This window comes from Pundamilia nyererei, unplaced genomic scaffold, assembly GCF_000239375.1.
Source record: "Pundamilia nyererei isolate P.nyererei 1_Seehausen unplaced genomic scaffold, PunNye1.0 scaffold00291, whole genome shotgun sequence".
Lineage (NCBI taxonomy): Eukaryota > Metazoa > Chordata > Actinopteri > Cichliformes > Cichlidae > Pundamilia > Pundamilia nyererei.
In genome coordinates this window covers 138,567-151,272 of record NW_005187692.1, presented here as the reverse complement: position 1 = coordinate 151,272, position 12,706 = coordinate 138,567, and the positions used below count along the sequence as shown (strand labels likewise).

The following is a 12,706-nucleotide window of genomic DNA, read 5'->3' as shown; positions in this document are numbered from 1 at the left end:
GTGTTGTTTGGGAAGTGGGTCAAGAGGAAGTTGAGGGTGTGTTTTTTTTTGTTTTGTTTTTTTTTTTTCCAAGTGTGTGTACATGTGATGCTTTACAGCTGAGACCGGGTTGTTGGTCAGTATGGGAATTTGGTCTTTTGTGTGTGTGTGTGTGTGTGTGTGTGTGTGTGTGTGTGTTGATGGTGCATAACTTAATTCCACCGGGAAGCCAAAGCAACAGCGCGCCTCTGCTTCCTGTCCTAATTGCTTAAAGTCCCACACAAATAAGCCTGCACGCACACATTTGGAAATCCCATGTTTAAAAAGGACTTATGCAGATGCTCTTAGCATTTGCATAGTTTTAACATTCATTATCCTTTTTGACAAAATAGCTCATTTATTTTTTTCACAGTGCTTGCACACACATTCCCCCCTTTCTGTTTTGCCTCCCTGATTTCTGTGCATCCTCCTTAAGACGCTGCGGCTAATGTATTAGCACCTGCAGACATTAGCGTTGATTAGCGGGCATGTTTGTGTCCACCTGAAGATTATTCACACCAATTCATGAGCAGAATACGAAGCCATGTAGCTGCTGCACACTCCCCTTTCGTCCTCGGTTTGTCTTAGACTTTGTCCATCTGCTGCTGCCTGGTGACGGGCAGGTAGCGCACTCGAATTTTGCACGAGCTCGGTCGTTGGAAGCAGCTGCTGCGGTTTTTATTTAGGGGAAAGTGCAAAGTGTGTTTGGGGCAGCCTCTGTTTTGACTGTCTCTCTTGGCTCGCGCTGTGTATGTGTGTGTTTTTCTGGCACAGAGGTCAGAGCATGAGCAGAGTGGCATCCCTGCCTCCAATCTGGACCTGCTGGGTGACACTCCATCCTCCGTCTGCCTCATTTGTATTCCAGCAGAGCCAAAAATGGAAAGCAAATCAGGATTTATATTTCTGCCCCCTAATATAAATCATTGCAATGTGGTAATGCATTCAGTTCACATCACCATCACACTATATATGTAAAAAAAAAAAAAAGTGCTGAAGAAAGTTTTAAATCAAAATAAAATGCAGCCCAGGTCCGTTTAGCTTTTTCCTACCATTTGCTGACTGACAGCAGAGCCCGTTTTTGAATCCCGTTCAATAGAAGAAGCATAGTGCAAATGAAAGAGGCGGAGAGGAGGTCAGTGCAGGGTGAGCTGAAGAGAAGAATGCACAATAGCCTTCTGAAAATTTAATAAAACTCACGGAAATGTTTCAGATATTTTCAGATTCTTGTGTTTCTGTACCTGTCAGGGCTCCAATTAAGGAAAAAGAAAGTTTACCATTTTATCTCTGCACATAGTGCACGCACCGCAGGTCGAGGTATTCCTTTATTTTACTTAAAATGATCTCAGCAGAGAAGAATACATGCCGTTTTCTTCCAATTATCATTTTCAGAGCTACTAATTTTGATTTACTATCTTGTCATTATGAGACAATGGGCTTGTGATTAACTGACCTTTTGCTAGTCATAAGAAAATTGTATTACAATATTTAAAAGTATTTTAATTATAATGCATGCTTTTTGGATTGACTACCACAGCGGTTGAACTTTAAACTTTCATATTATTTATAGTGTGTTTTAAGTCATTTAAGTGTTCTGCAGTAGCCCGACTGACAAAGTGGATTCCATTTTAGGATTGCTGTAGTCCAAAAAAAGAGATTTCTGTCTGTAGTCATATATATATTTGGCAGTGAGACTCCATCAGTAAATAAGTGGAGGAATGTTTGCTCACTCTTCTTTGCGATGTTGCTTCAGTTCACTGAGTTTTGCACTTATTCCTCCCTGCACAGCTCTCTTAAAGTCCCACTTTTACTGGGCCACTGCAGCAGCTCGATTCTTCTCATTTATTCTGTCGTAGATGTACTGCTGTGACTGGGATCATTGTCCTGTCACATCACCCAGGTTAGGGCCAAGCCTCGAGGTTACTTTTGTATACAGAGGAAGGAGCTTTTGGTTGTCTTGGTGACTCCAAAATGCCCAAATCATCACCCTTCCACCATGCTGGCAGCTGGTATGAGGTGTTCATGCAGATATGATGTGGTGCAATGGTGGAGATGGGTAGCAAATGGCCTGCATTTGTATAGCGCTTTTCTAGTCCATAGGACCCCAAAGCGCTTTACACTATATTCAGTCATTCACCCATTCACACACTGGCGATAGCAAGCTACATTGTAGCCACAGCTGCCCTGGGGCGCACTGACAGAGGCGAGGCTGCCGGACACAGGCGCCACCGGGCCCTCTGACCACCACCAGTAGGCAAACATGGGGTTAGTATCTTGCCCAAGGATATTTGGCATGCAGCCTTGGATCGAACCACCGACCTTCTGATTAGTGGCTGACCTGCTCTGCCACCTGAGCTATAGCAAAGTGGTTTGCAGATGCACAATAGGTGTAAAGCAACCTAAATATTGCTGAGCTGGCATTGGGATTAATGCTACGTCCACACTAGCCCGGATAAATGTGAAAACGTGTACGTCTGAAAACGCTTCGCATCCACACTATCGTTTTCAGACGTTTTCACAGAGTTCTTCATCCACATTGAAACGGCTGAAAAAATTCGACCTGCCTCATATCTGTCTGCCACTTTTTAAATTTTCGGCTCTTTGAAACGTCGCGGCAAAATGTTGAGGAAAAGCACCGAGTTTTTTAAATGGACTAACAATGAGGTGGAGCTGTTGCTGCGAGTAACACAAAAATACAAAGTTGCAAAAGAGAATTAAAAAATTTGAAGAAAAGCTATCTGAGCAAGCAGACTGATACAAAACAACTGCTGTGTAATGCCCTCCGCTATCTTAGTTTAATTGGTCACATGACTGCATCACATAACTAAAATGTGTCATTGTTTTTGAAAAGGCTCCGGTTTCGCTGTCCACACTACAGCGCGACCGAAAACGCCGTCTCAGTGTGGACGGAAGGCCAAAACGGAGAGAAAACGTTTCGTTTTCAAACGAAAACACATTAGTGTGGACCTAAATGTACCGGGATTGTGACTGAGGTTGACTTCATGGTCTCCCTGAACTAACACAATGTTTAGAATACACTAAATAATCAAAGTCACACTTTAATGTTCATTCCTGAAACAAATCTACATTTACCTGCATTTATAAATGAGCCAAAATTTTATTAAAGAGCCAAAATTCACAGGCGTAAACAAAAAGTAAAAGGTAAAAACAAACGTTTTGGGGTTTGTTTTTACCTTGAATGCATCACAGTAACTATTTAATCACTGTTTATCGTATAAGCCTGTCCACGTGAGTTTTAAAAATATGAGGATTCATAGAGCATCTCAGTTTCAGCCCCTTGAATGGTTTTTGGTCATAGGAAGTGTAGATTGCCGTTTGGGAATAACATGAACTTGGAAATGTGAGTCACTCTGTTGTGTGTCTGTTTCTTGGGGAAGAGGCTGTATCTTCTGTTGGACTGCTGCATGATTTATCATCATCCACACACACGTGTCGAACAAAAGCCTCCAAATAAAAACATTTTAAAAAACAGAATTTGTCTGATTTGTAGCTAAACCTCAGTTGCTGTCGTTCCTTCAAGATTTAATCCGTCGCTTTGGGTTATTCAGACGCCAGGTTTCCTTATTCTCCACGTCATCTCGCGGCTCTGTGCGCTTTAGAAATAAAAAGCGCTTTTTTTGTGTGTGTGTGTGTTATACTTATCGTAATATGATAACTACTCTATAATTGTCAAGTGAGCGGTGTGGTCGGCTCCTAAAGCCCGGATGATGAATGTTTGTTGTCTTTACGGTTTTCAAGTTACTTCCTGCTGATGGAAGGAGACATTGTGTCGACTGATGCTTCGCCATCTGGATCTTTTAGATGCTGGATGTTTAGATGCTAGAACATATGGACACACACACAGATGCACACAGACACACACGCGACTGGGCGCTGGGATCCAGAAGCATATGGTTCTTTGAGATAGTCGAGACAGACTGGGCTATTCTGTTGGATAGCACCGAGGGCCTCGACATTGTTAGAAGTGCTGCCAAACAAACTTCACCACACAAACACACACACACACAGTCTCGCCTCACTAGCTTCTTTTTCTGCTGGTTTCAGTGTGATGCGAACGGAGGCACGGACGACCTTAATTCTTGTTTCTGGAGCAGAGGCGAGCAGCGTCCTCATCGCAGTGTGAAATGAAATTGAAGATACCTGTGAACCGTATTACTGCAGGCTTATTCAGCAACATTTACACCTCAGCTGGGCTTTGTTCATTAAATGTTCTCAGCGTCTGTAGCTTTTTGTCTGCTTGGTTGTCTCATTATGAAGATTAGTCCCCAAATTGATTTTTCTTTTCTTTTTATCTTTTTAGTTTAAAAAGTCCTTTTGTTTTACCTGGTGTGCCTATAAGCCTTAATGCTATCAGTATGAGAGGGAAAACTGAGACCCTCTCTCTGTATTATCACAAATTAAAATGCCTTTAGTTTAATGTATGCCCCAGTGAAGGGCTCTGTTTAAGCTCGGGCACAGCTCCAGCTTTTTGTTATTAGTCCAGGCAGTAATATGTCTTTTCTCTAATAGATAGTATAATATTTCTGGCTCTTGCTGTGAATGAACTGGGTTTAATTAAAAATGCCATCACTGGCTTCGCTGTGATCTCCACGCTCGTTGTGTAGCAGGCTCTGCAGCTCTCAGGACACACTTCATTTCTGTTTTTGTGCACGGAGCAGGCTGAGGTACCCAGACTTTGTATGGAAAATGTGACAATAACCAACAAATGAAGTCCAGCTAATTCATAGCTGGACATGAGGCTCGGTCTACAAAAATCATGAAGTATTTGATGATTTGTGGTGTTGCTGTGTTCTGATGGCACATGCCTTTAGTACATAATAACTCATAATCAGAGATTTAAGTGTTTATAACACTTTTAATTGATAACGTTAAGACTAGGGACAGAGTCCAGAACACATGGACTAGTTATCATGCTCAAGAAACCAGTTTGAGATGATTTGAGATTTGAGCTTAGCCTGAACCGTTGATACAAGGCAGGATGGAGCAATGTTTTCATGGCATTCATAACAAATTTTGCCTCGGCTATTGAAACTTATCAGATCAGGCAATGTTTTCCAGTCTTCTGTCTTATTTTGGTGAGCCGGTGTGAACGATGGGTTGGTTTTCCTGTCCTTGGATGACTTGAGTGACACCCGGTGTGGTCTTCTGCTTCAAGGTACGATGTGTTGTGCAATCAGAGATGCTCTTCTGCGTTCTCTTTTGGTTGTAATGAGTGGCTATTTGAGTCACTGTCGCCTTTGTATCTGCTTAAAGCAGCCAAAGGGCGTTCTCCTCTAAACTCTGACATCGAGAAGACATTTTAACCCCGTGAACTGCCGCTCACTGGATATTTTCTCTTTTTTGGGCCATTCTCTGCAAAAACAAGAGATGGCCGTGTGGGAGAATCTGAGCAGATCAAGAGTTTCTGAAATATTCACACCAGCCCATGTTGCATGGTTAGTCAGATAGCTACAAACTATGATGCCAGCATAGAGTCATTAATAACTCCACACGAGGGAGATGATCAGGGTAAATATAGACAAAGTACTAAAAGAAAAAAAAATAATGGGGAGGATTTGTAAGGAAAAGTCTGGATCGTTGCCCTTAAGCTCCTCAGATAGAATCGACAAAAGAAACACGATGCAGTCCCTGCAGTCCTCAGGTTTAATCAGGAACAAATATGTCACCTGGATTTGACCTGTAATCCTAGTGCAACCCTCAGGCCAGCCATTCATTCCTTCAGTTTTCAGCAAATCCAAGCTGTGCTGTGAGATATCAGATGACTAATGGCCTCTGCTCTTTACCCAAACAGGTTTTTTATATATAACTCGAGTCATGTTTTTTGTGCTTCTTTCAGGAGACTGAGGTGATTGATGTCACCAGGGATCAACAGGCCTGAACACTGAATAAGTAAGAGCTACAACTGCTGCTGCCTTTTATTTTGAAAGCCCTTTCCATTTATTGTGTTGCCAGTTTTTAGAAACTACTCCTGCTCTTTTATTCATTCCCATCCATTCCTATTTCTGCTCATTTCTCAAGCTCCCCTTCACCCCTCTTCCTCTGCTGGGGGTTTTCAGGAATGCCATTGGCTGTTTATTTTGGCAGATTCAGCTGCTCATGTGTTTGTGGCGTTGGTGGGAGGGGGCTAACGGGGTTAATTGAAGGCTTCGGGATGTTTTTAAGAAATGAATTCCTGCTGAGACCCCGCTGCCCCTCAAACAAGCACTCTTCTCATATATCAGCCAATTACTGACACTCTACACACACCTTTCTCTGGCTCTGGTTATGGGACTGCTTTCTATAATCTGCTTTCTCCATCTATTTTCTGAGTTTCCCAGCCGTCCAGGATCTGAAAAGTGAAAAACATCAGAACATTAGTATTCTAATTCTCCACTAAATTCTGAGAGGTTAGGGCCTCAAGAACTTGGTGAGTTTTAGGTGAAAGACTTTCCTTATGAGCGCCCTCATGAGCTCAATCTTTAATCTTTAACCTTTTGAACAATCTGACTCAACAAAAGTTTTCCACTTTCTGAAAATCTCCTCATTTCCAGCTCTAAAGCTCTGATTCCTCCTCTCTGGGTCTCGGGCATGAAGGATGAGGATTTGTTTAGATGTCAACCGGACAAGCTTGTTAGAGGTTTTTTGGGTTGATCGGAGCGGACCTCAGCCACATGTCCCGACATGAACCAATCTCAGCTCTACTTTTCATTCTGGGTGGCATCCAGCATAGTTCTCGACCGCTCCTCTCCAGTTTCAAATTGGACCCCAGAGGCCCCAAGAACATTTGTTTTCCCCCAGTTCAGTTCAGTGTTATTTACACTGTGGCCAGTTCCAAACAGAAGGTGCTAACAAGATGATGGCGACAACAAGTTTGTGTACTTAGGGTTTTGCATTTTGGCTCGATGATGGCTGTCTTACCCGTTTTGTTTTTTTGTTTTTAGATTTACTTGTAGAGCTGCCCAGAGTTAAACGTGAATAAACGGCTCATTCTGGAACAGAGATTGCTTTTGTTGGATCTTTTGTAGTGTATTCGTGCATTTTTGCTGTTTTTGTTTCCTATTAAATGGAAAGTCCTGACTAGATTTTTGAAAAGAGGAAAATGTGGCTTCATTGGTCCTGAAAGGTAAAAGCCTTTTGAAGCTGTGAGTACAGCCAATATCTCACACGGTATAAGAGAACCTGGCATCACCCAAAATTTATCAGACTATGCCTAAAGTGCTAAGCAAGATATCTGCAAATAAAAGTGCAGAATCTGTAGGTAAGAGACGGGACTTTTCAGTTTCCGTTTACACGAGTAATCATATTTGAGAGAAACAATTACTAACATGCAACTCCTTTGCATAGCATCTTGCTAGCGCGCCAAAAAGCTGACTATTGTCCCCAGAGGATAAGCCAGCACAGCTTCGATGGCTTCCCAGAGAAGCTGTTTACTTTGAGATGTCTCCACTGAGGGGGAGATCATTTAACACGGGGCTTTAAATATTCTGAAAGCTTATTATGTTTGACATCTTTGGAAACTTTAAAGGATGGCTTTGTGGAGATTTAAAATTTCTGCCGTCAGATTTCGGTAGCAAGGCGGTCGCGTTTAACAGCGCTGCTTTTTGTCCGAGAGTCAGCCGTGTTGGTCGGGTCGATGGGGTTCGGCTGCATGTGCAGCAGCTACAGGCCGCTCTATTTTAAGAGTGAGGTGTTTAGCATATTTTTACATCAGCACACTAACAGCCTTTCTCTGTTTATATAATTATGTCCTCTTCATGGCGGCTCATCTGGACCTGATTCAGCTGATTGTTTCAGAGGCTTTTTGCACCCTGCGGAGAATGAGTGGACCGTATGCTGATAAAATACTGAATGTTTTTAAAATAATTTGATGTAAGAGTTTAAATATATCAATTAGTGAAATCATTTATCAGCTCTCTCGGTCCAGATACGTTGCTGGGGTGGGCTTCAGAAACCCACGCTGGACTGAAATGAAACCTCTCGGTGTGACCGGTTGATTTAAATGGTCGTCTGATCTGAATGACTGCTTTCTATGATCTGCTTCTGTTCGCTCGCAGTCTGCCAACTCATATTATAGCGTGTCTGAGTGTGTGTGTGTGTGTGTGTGTGTGTGTGTGTGTGTGTGTGTGTGTGTGTGTGTGTGTGTGTGTCTGCCTCTCCTCCGCTTCCCCTTCTGTCTTCCATCCATCACCGTTTTCCTCTTGCCTCCATGTTCTCAGTCTCTCATTCCCTCTGTGTTATCCACTGTGTTTTTTGAAGTAGTTCTTGTTCCCATAAACAGCTCCATTTTCCCAGCCATCCACAGCGGCTTGTTCCTTGTCACTCTCTGAGATCTTGAAGAAAAGCAAATACAAGGAACCATGTTTGGCTGACTTTTAAAAATATCAGCTTCTCATGGTCAAGTTATTATCTGATGTGACCCCAGTGAGCCGATCAGCCGTGCACTGTTTAGGTTTATTTATTTTACCCTTTGCTTTTGTTCAAACTGCAGTTATTTGCAACCTCAGATATGAGTACAAAACTTGGTGCACTATTAACTCATTCACTGCCAGCCATTGGCAGTGAATGAGTTAAACCCATTGACTCATTCACTGCAATTGACGGCTATAGACGTCAGTGGCAGTGAATGAGTTAAACCCATTGACTCATTCACTGCAATTGACGGCTATAGACGTCAGTGGCAGTGAATGAGTTAAACCCATTGACTCATTCACTGCAATTGACGGCTATAGATGTCAGTGGCAGTGAATGATTCAATACGTTTCCGTACGAGTCACAATGCACCAGGGGAAAAAAACAAAAACTTTTATAGCGTTTAAAGACGTGTTTATTCAGGTTTTTGGATTGGTAACCTGTTCCCTTACACTTCTTGTAATCTAGTAAGCACTGGAGCAATGAAAACAATAAAAATAAGCCGGCGGTTTTAGCCTTTGCAGTTTGTTGTCGCTCTTGTGAGTCTGTCCTCATTCTAAAAGTGTTAAAAATGAACATGTTCATAGAGTTTAGAAAATCATTCCCAGTCCTGCGGCCAGCTTTTATAACAGTGCAGACACTCATCTAGTAAAGGGGTACAAATGCTGATGCTACATGAAAAAGGCTTTTTTCACTTAAAATAATCTCTCCTGATCAGGTATGTAACTGTGCTTTACCTGAGATCAGACACTGCAAACGTTCATGGTTTCAAATTGTTGTTCTGTCTTCTAGTGTTGCAGTTACACTTGTATTTCATAGCTCGGGCAGTAAGAGTACAGACTGAAACTCCTTCCTGCGTTTCACTGAAACTGCTATCAGGATTTGTTAGGCTCAGCGTGAACGGCTCAATATCGCAAATGATAGCACAGCACAGCAGACACATGAGTGCACAAGTAGAAATGCAAACAGTGACATTGCCGAGTGCAGCAGGCATTCAGGGCACTGTAAACCATCCAGTCAGGGAATGAATGTAAACAGAGGCAAACCAGGAGGGTTATGTGACAGTGACATATCAGCAGGATCGAGTTACAGCTATCGTTCATAGTTTACCTGAATGCTGCAGAGCATTTACTCATTTTGCTTGATGTGGTTAGCCGAGTGGAGCTGCTCAGACCTGTTTAAAGCATATTTAGTTCAGTTTTGTCTATCAGAAGAATGGGTGCGTGTGGTTTAAAAAAAATAAAATAAAACTTAATGTCCTTTTTTCATAAAATAGCCATATGATGTCAGATTATTACACCCAACAAGATTCTCAACATTTCTACTGAATTTCTAATTCTTCTATTTGGCTGAATCTGTTCTAACTTCAGTTTCCTGAGGGAAAAACAAAAGTTTGACCAATAAGCATAGACTTTGAAGTCTTGTTAGTAAGAGTTTACAGAGAGTTAAGGTTAAACTTTCATTTATTTTAGGCCATTAAAACTTTGCGAGGTGTTGGCTCAGTGACTCTGTCTCAACTTTTAAAACTTTTTTTTTTCAAATGCACCCAAACAGACACACTCTTGAGCAACAGTAAAACTCACAGCATCTTTTCCCATCAACCCCCTGCTGCAGTGTGTTTCCTGAGGCCGGCTGCCACAGAAAAGACCCAGCAGATGGTTCGAACAGTGGGGTGCGAGTCGAGGCGAGGACCCCGTTTTAGCTGAGGTCACTAGGGCCTTGGGGTGCGTCACAGAGGCCCCGTGTCGCAACCATAAAGCATCATGAAATGAAATCCACCTCGGCTGGAAGTTTGTTGGAAACAGATTATTTACAGCATAAAACACAATATAGTTATTATGTAAACTATATACTGCAGTGGCAATTTAACAAAAATGTGTAAGTAAGAAGGAATTTTAACCAACTAAATGTGTCAACATTTCAAAAACTTTAAACAAAACCTGAATGGATCAAATATTTATCTTGTTGTTGCTATTTTCATTTCAGCTTTGAATCAAGTTATAATTACATGATTTTGCCAGTCAGCTGTCAGCTAGCTCTGCAACATGAGACTTGAGTCTTAAATAACTAATGATCTTCAAATATTTGTGTGGTTTTGTTTTGTTTTTTCTTTGACAAGAACACAGTTGCTAATAATGGAGTTGATTGTTTCTGACAAGGATTTTCATGAGCTTCAGTGAATGTTTTTGTTTTGTTTTTTTAAATCTCAGAGCATCCCTGATAGCGCTGAACATTTGGACCTCATGTGCCACACTGGGTCTCAGTCACACCTTGTATGGGCCAGATGTCAGCTGTGTTGTGACATTTGGCCCATGAAAAATTTGGCAGCGCTGCAAGTGAGACCTCAGTGCCAAAAGTAGTCCAGATTAGACTCGGATGTGTCTGCTGTCGAGGATACTGGTGCCAAACCTCGAGACATTAGAAAATATCAATATTGTCAAGGAAGAAGTGAACCAAAATATACACTTGTTGGTTTTACTTTTGCGTCTTAAATGTGGTCAATAAGAAGTATTTCTTTCTCATATGATCAGTTCAGTTCATTTTTTTCACAACAACAGTTGACTCAAGGTGCTTAATACTGTAAGGTAAAGATGCTACACTAATATAAAGAAAACAGAGAAAGCCCCAACAAGCAGATGAGCCCCTATGAGCAAGCACGTGGGCGGCAGTGGGAAGGAAAAACTCCCTTTTAAACAGAAGAAACCTCCTGCAGAACCAGGCTCAGGGAGGGGACGCTGTCTGCCGTGTTCAGTTGGGGGTGAGGGAAGGGAGACGGGGCGGTGTTGTAAGTACTGAGTGGCACTTTAATCCTAAAGTTATCATCCAGACTGGCTTCAGTTTAGACAACAGAATTCAGAGCTCGGTTTTAATAAACTGACCTGGGATCTGATTTGAAGGTGCACATGGTGTGGATGGTTTTTCACAGTGGAAAGAGTTGTGCATCATTTTGTTTGCTTTTTTCCCACATTATGACATTTAAAGTTAACCTGCTCTGAAATCAAAGCTGACATACCCGGTCACAGCCCCTCCCTGAGCTCAGGTCTGCTGGAGGTTTCTTCCTGGCAAACAGGAGTTTTTCCATCCTGTTGTCACCAAGTTCTTGCTCATTGATGGTCTTTGCTCTTTATTATTGTGTTCTATTGTTGCCTTACCATATAAAGCGTCCTGAGGCAGCTGTTTTTGTGATTTAGCGCTTTATAAAAGATATTGAATTGAATTTACCATGACATCAACAGCAAAATATAATAAAGGCTTAGATAAATGTAATGCACCATTAAGACACAATTATAATAGCTTGAGAAGCTCTGTTGTCCAGCCATGAGTCAAAGACAATAAATCCATCATCATATAACCCATACTAAAGGTCTTCAGTATCTGCAATTGTATTTACACATTTTCTTGTGCTAAATCAACTTCTTTTTGATTTAGCACAAGAAAATCAACTTCTTGTTGATTTATGCAAACAAACGAGCACAGGCAAACTGATAATTGAAAATGTGGTTTAGACCTCAAGGGGTTAATTGTCTTGTTTTGCTTATTTTAGATGAATGCCTTTCCTGCGATTAGCCGAATATAAAGGCCAGCCTTTGTTTTGCCAGTCGAATGCTTTCAGCGTGAAGCAGCAGCAGGAATTATTTGGCTAGCATTACAGCAGTGACTCAAGCCCCTTTTAGACGGGCACTCCTCTCTATTGAACTGACAGCACGTAGACTTGTCTGCTTCGTGTCTGAATGAGTCCAGTGATGCCGCTAATGACCATACACAATCAAGGAAATCATTATATAAAAACATTCTACTTCTCATTACTGGATCCATGCGAGAGAAAAAAGCATCTCTTTATGTTTTTATTGAGTAAAACGGACCAATTATTCACCCATTGAGCAACACTGTTCATATCAGTGGCATCTTTAATAGACACACGATGAGTTAGTAGATTAAGGCAAAAAAATCTTCCAATACTGACCTACCTGATGCCACATCAAACACCTCAATGATTAATGTCCCCCGAGCGTCGCTGGAAACACAATTTTGTGTGTGTGTGCAACAAAACTGTGACTTGTGGAAATCAGAAAAAGCTTTCAGCGACTCTTCTCTTTTTCTCGCTGCTATTAATCATCTTCATCGCTTCATCACTTACTTCATCACGTCTTCTGCTGGAGTTTTAGATGTGATTCAGCCAGTTTGTGTGTTTGTGTGTCTGACCGACTGTTGTATTTGGGTTTAGTCCCAGAATTGTTGCTCTGCGTGAAATTTGAGGTGTGCGAGTTGGACCGGGCTCGGG

General features: G+C 41.8%; 1 protein-coding gene across 1 annotated transcript in view; it reads left to right on the top strand.

Moving 5' to 3' along the window:
• Positions 1–12,706, top strand: part of plxnb2a.1 (plexin b2a, tandem duplicate 1) — a 225,575-nt gene that overhangs the window by 85,080 nt on the left and 127,789 nt on the right. The window contains exon 3 of the mRNA XM_005750859.1: positions 5,873–5,925. The gene's annotated coding sequence lies outside the window, so the exon portion shown is untranslated. The remainder of the gene's footprint in view (positions 1–5,872; positions 5,926–12,706) is intronic.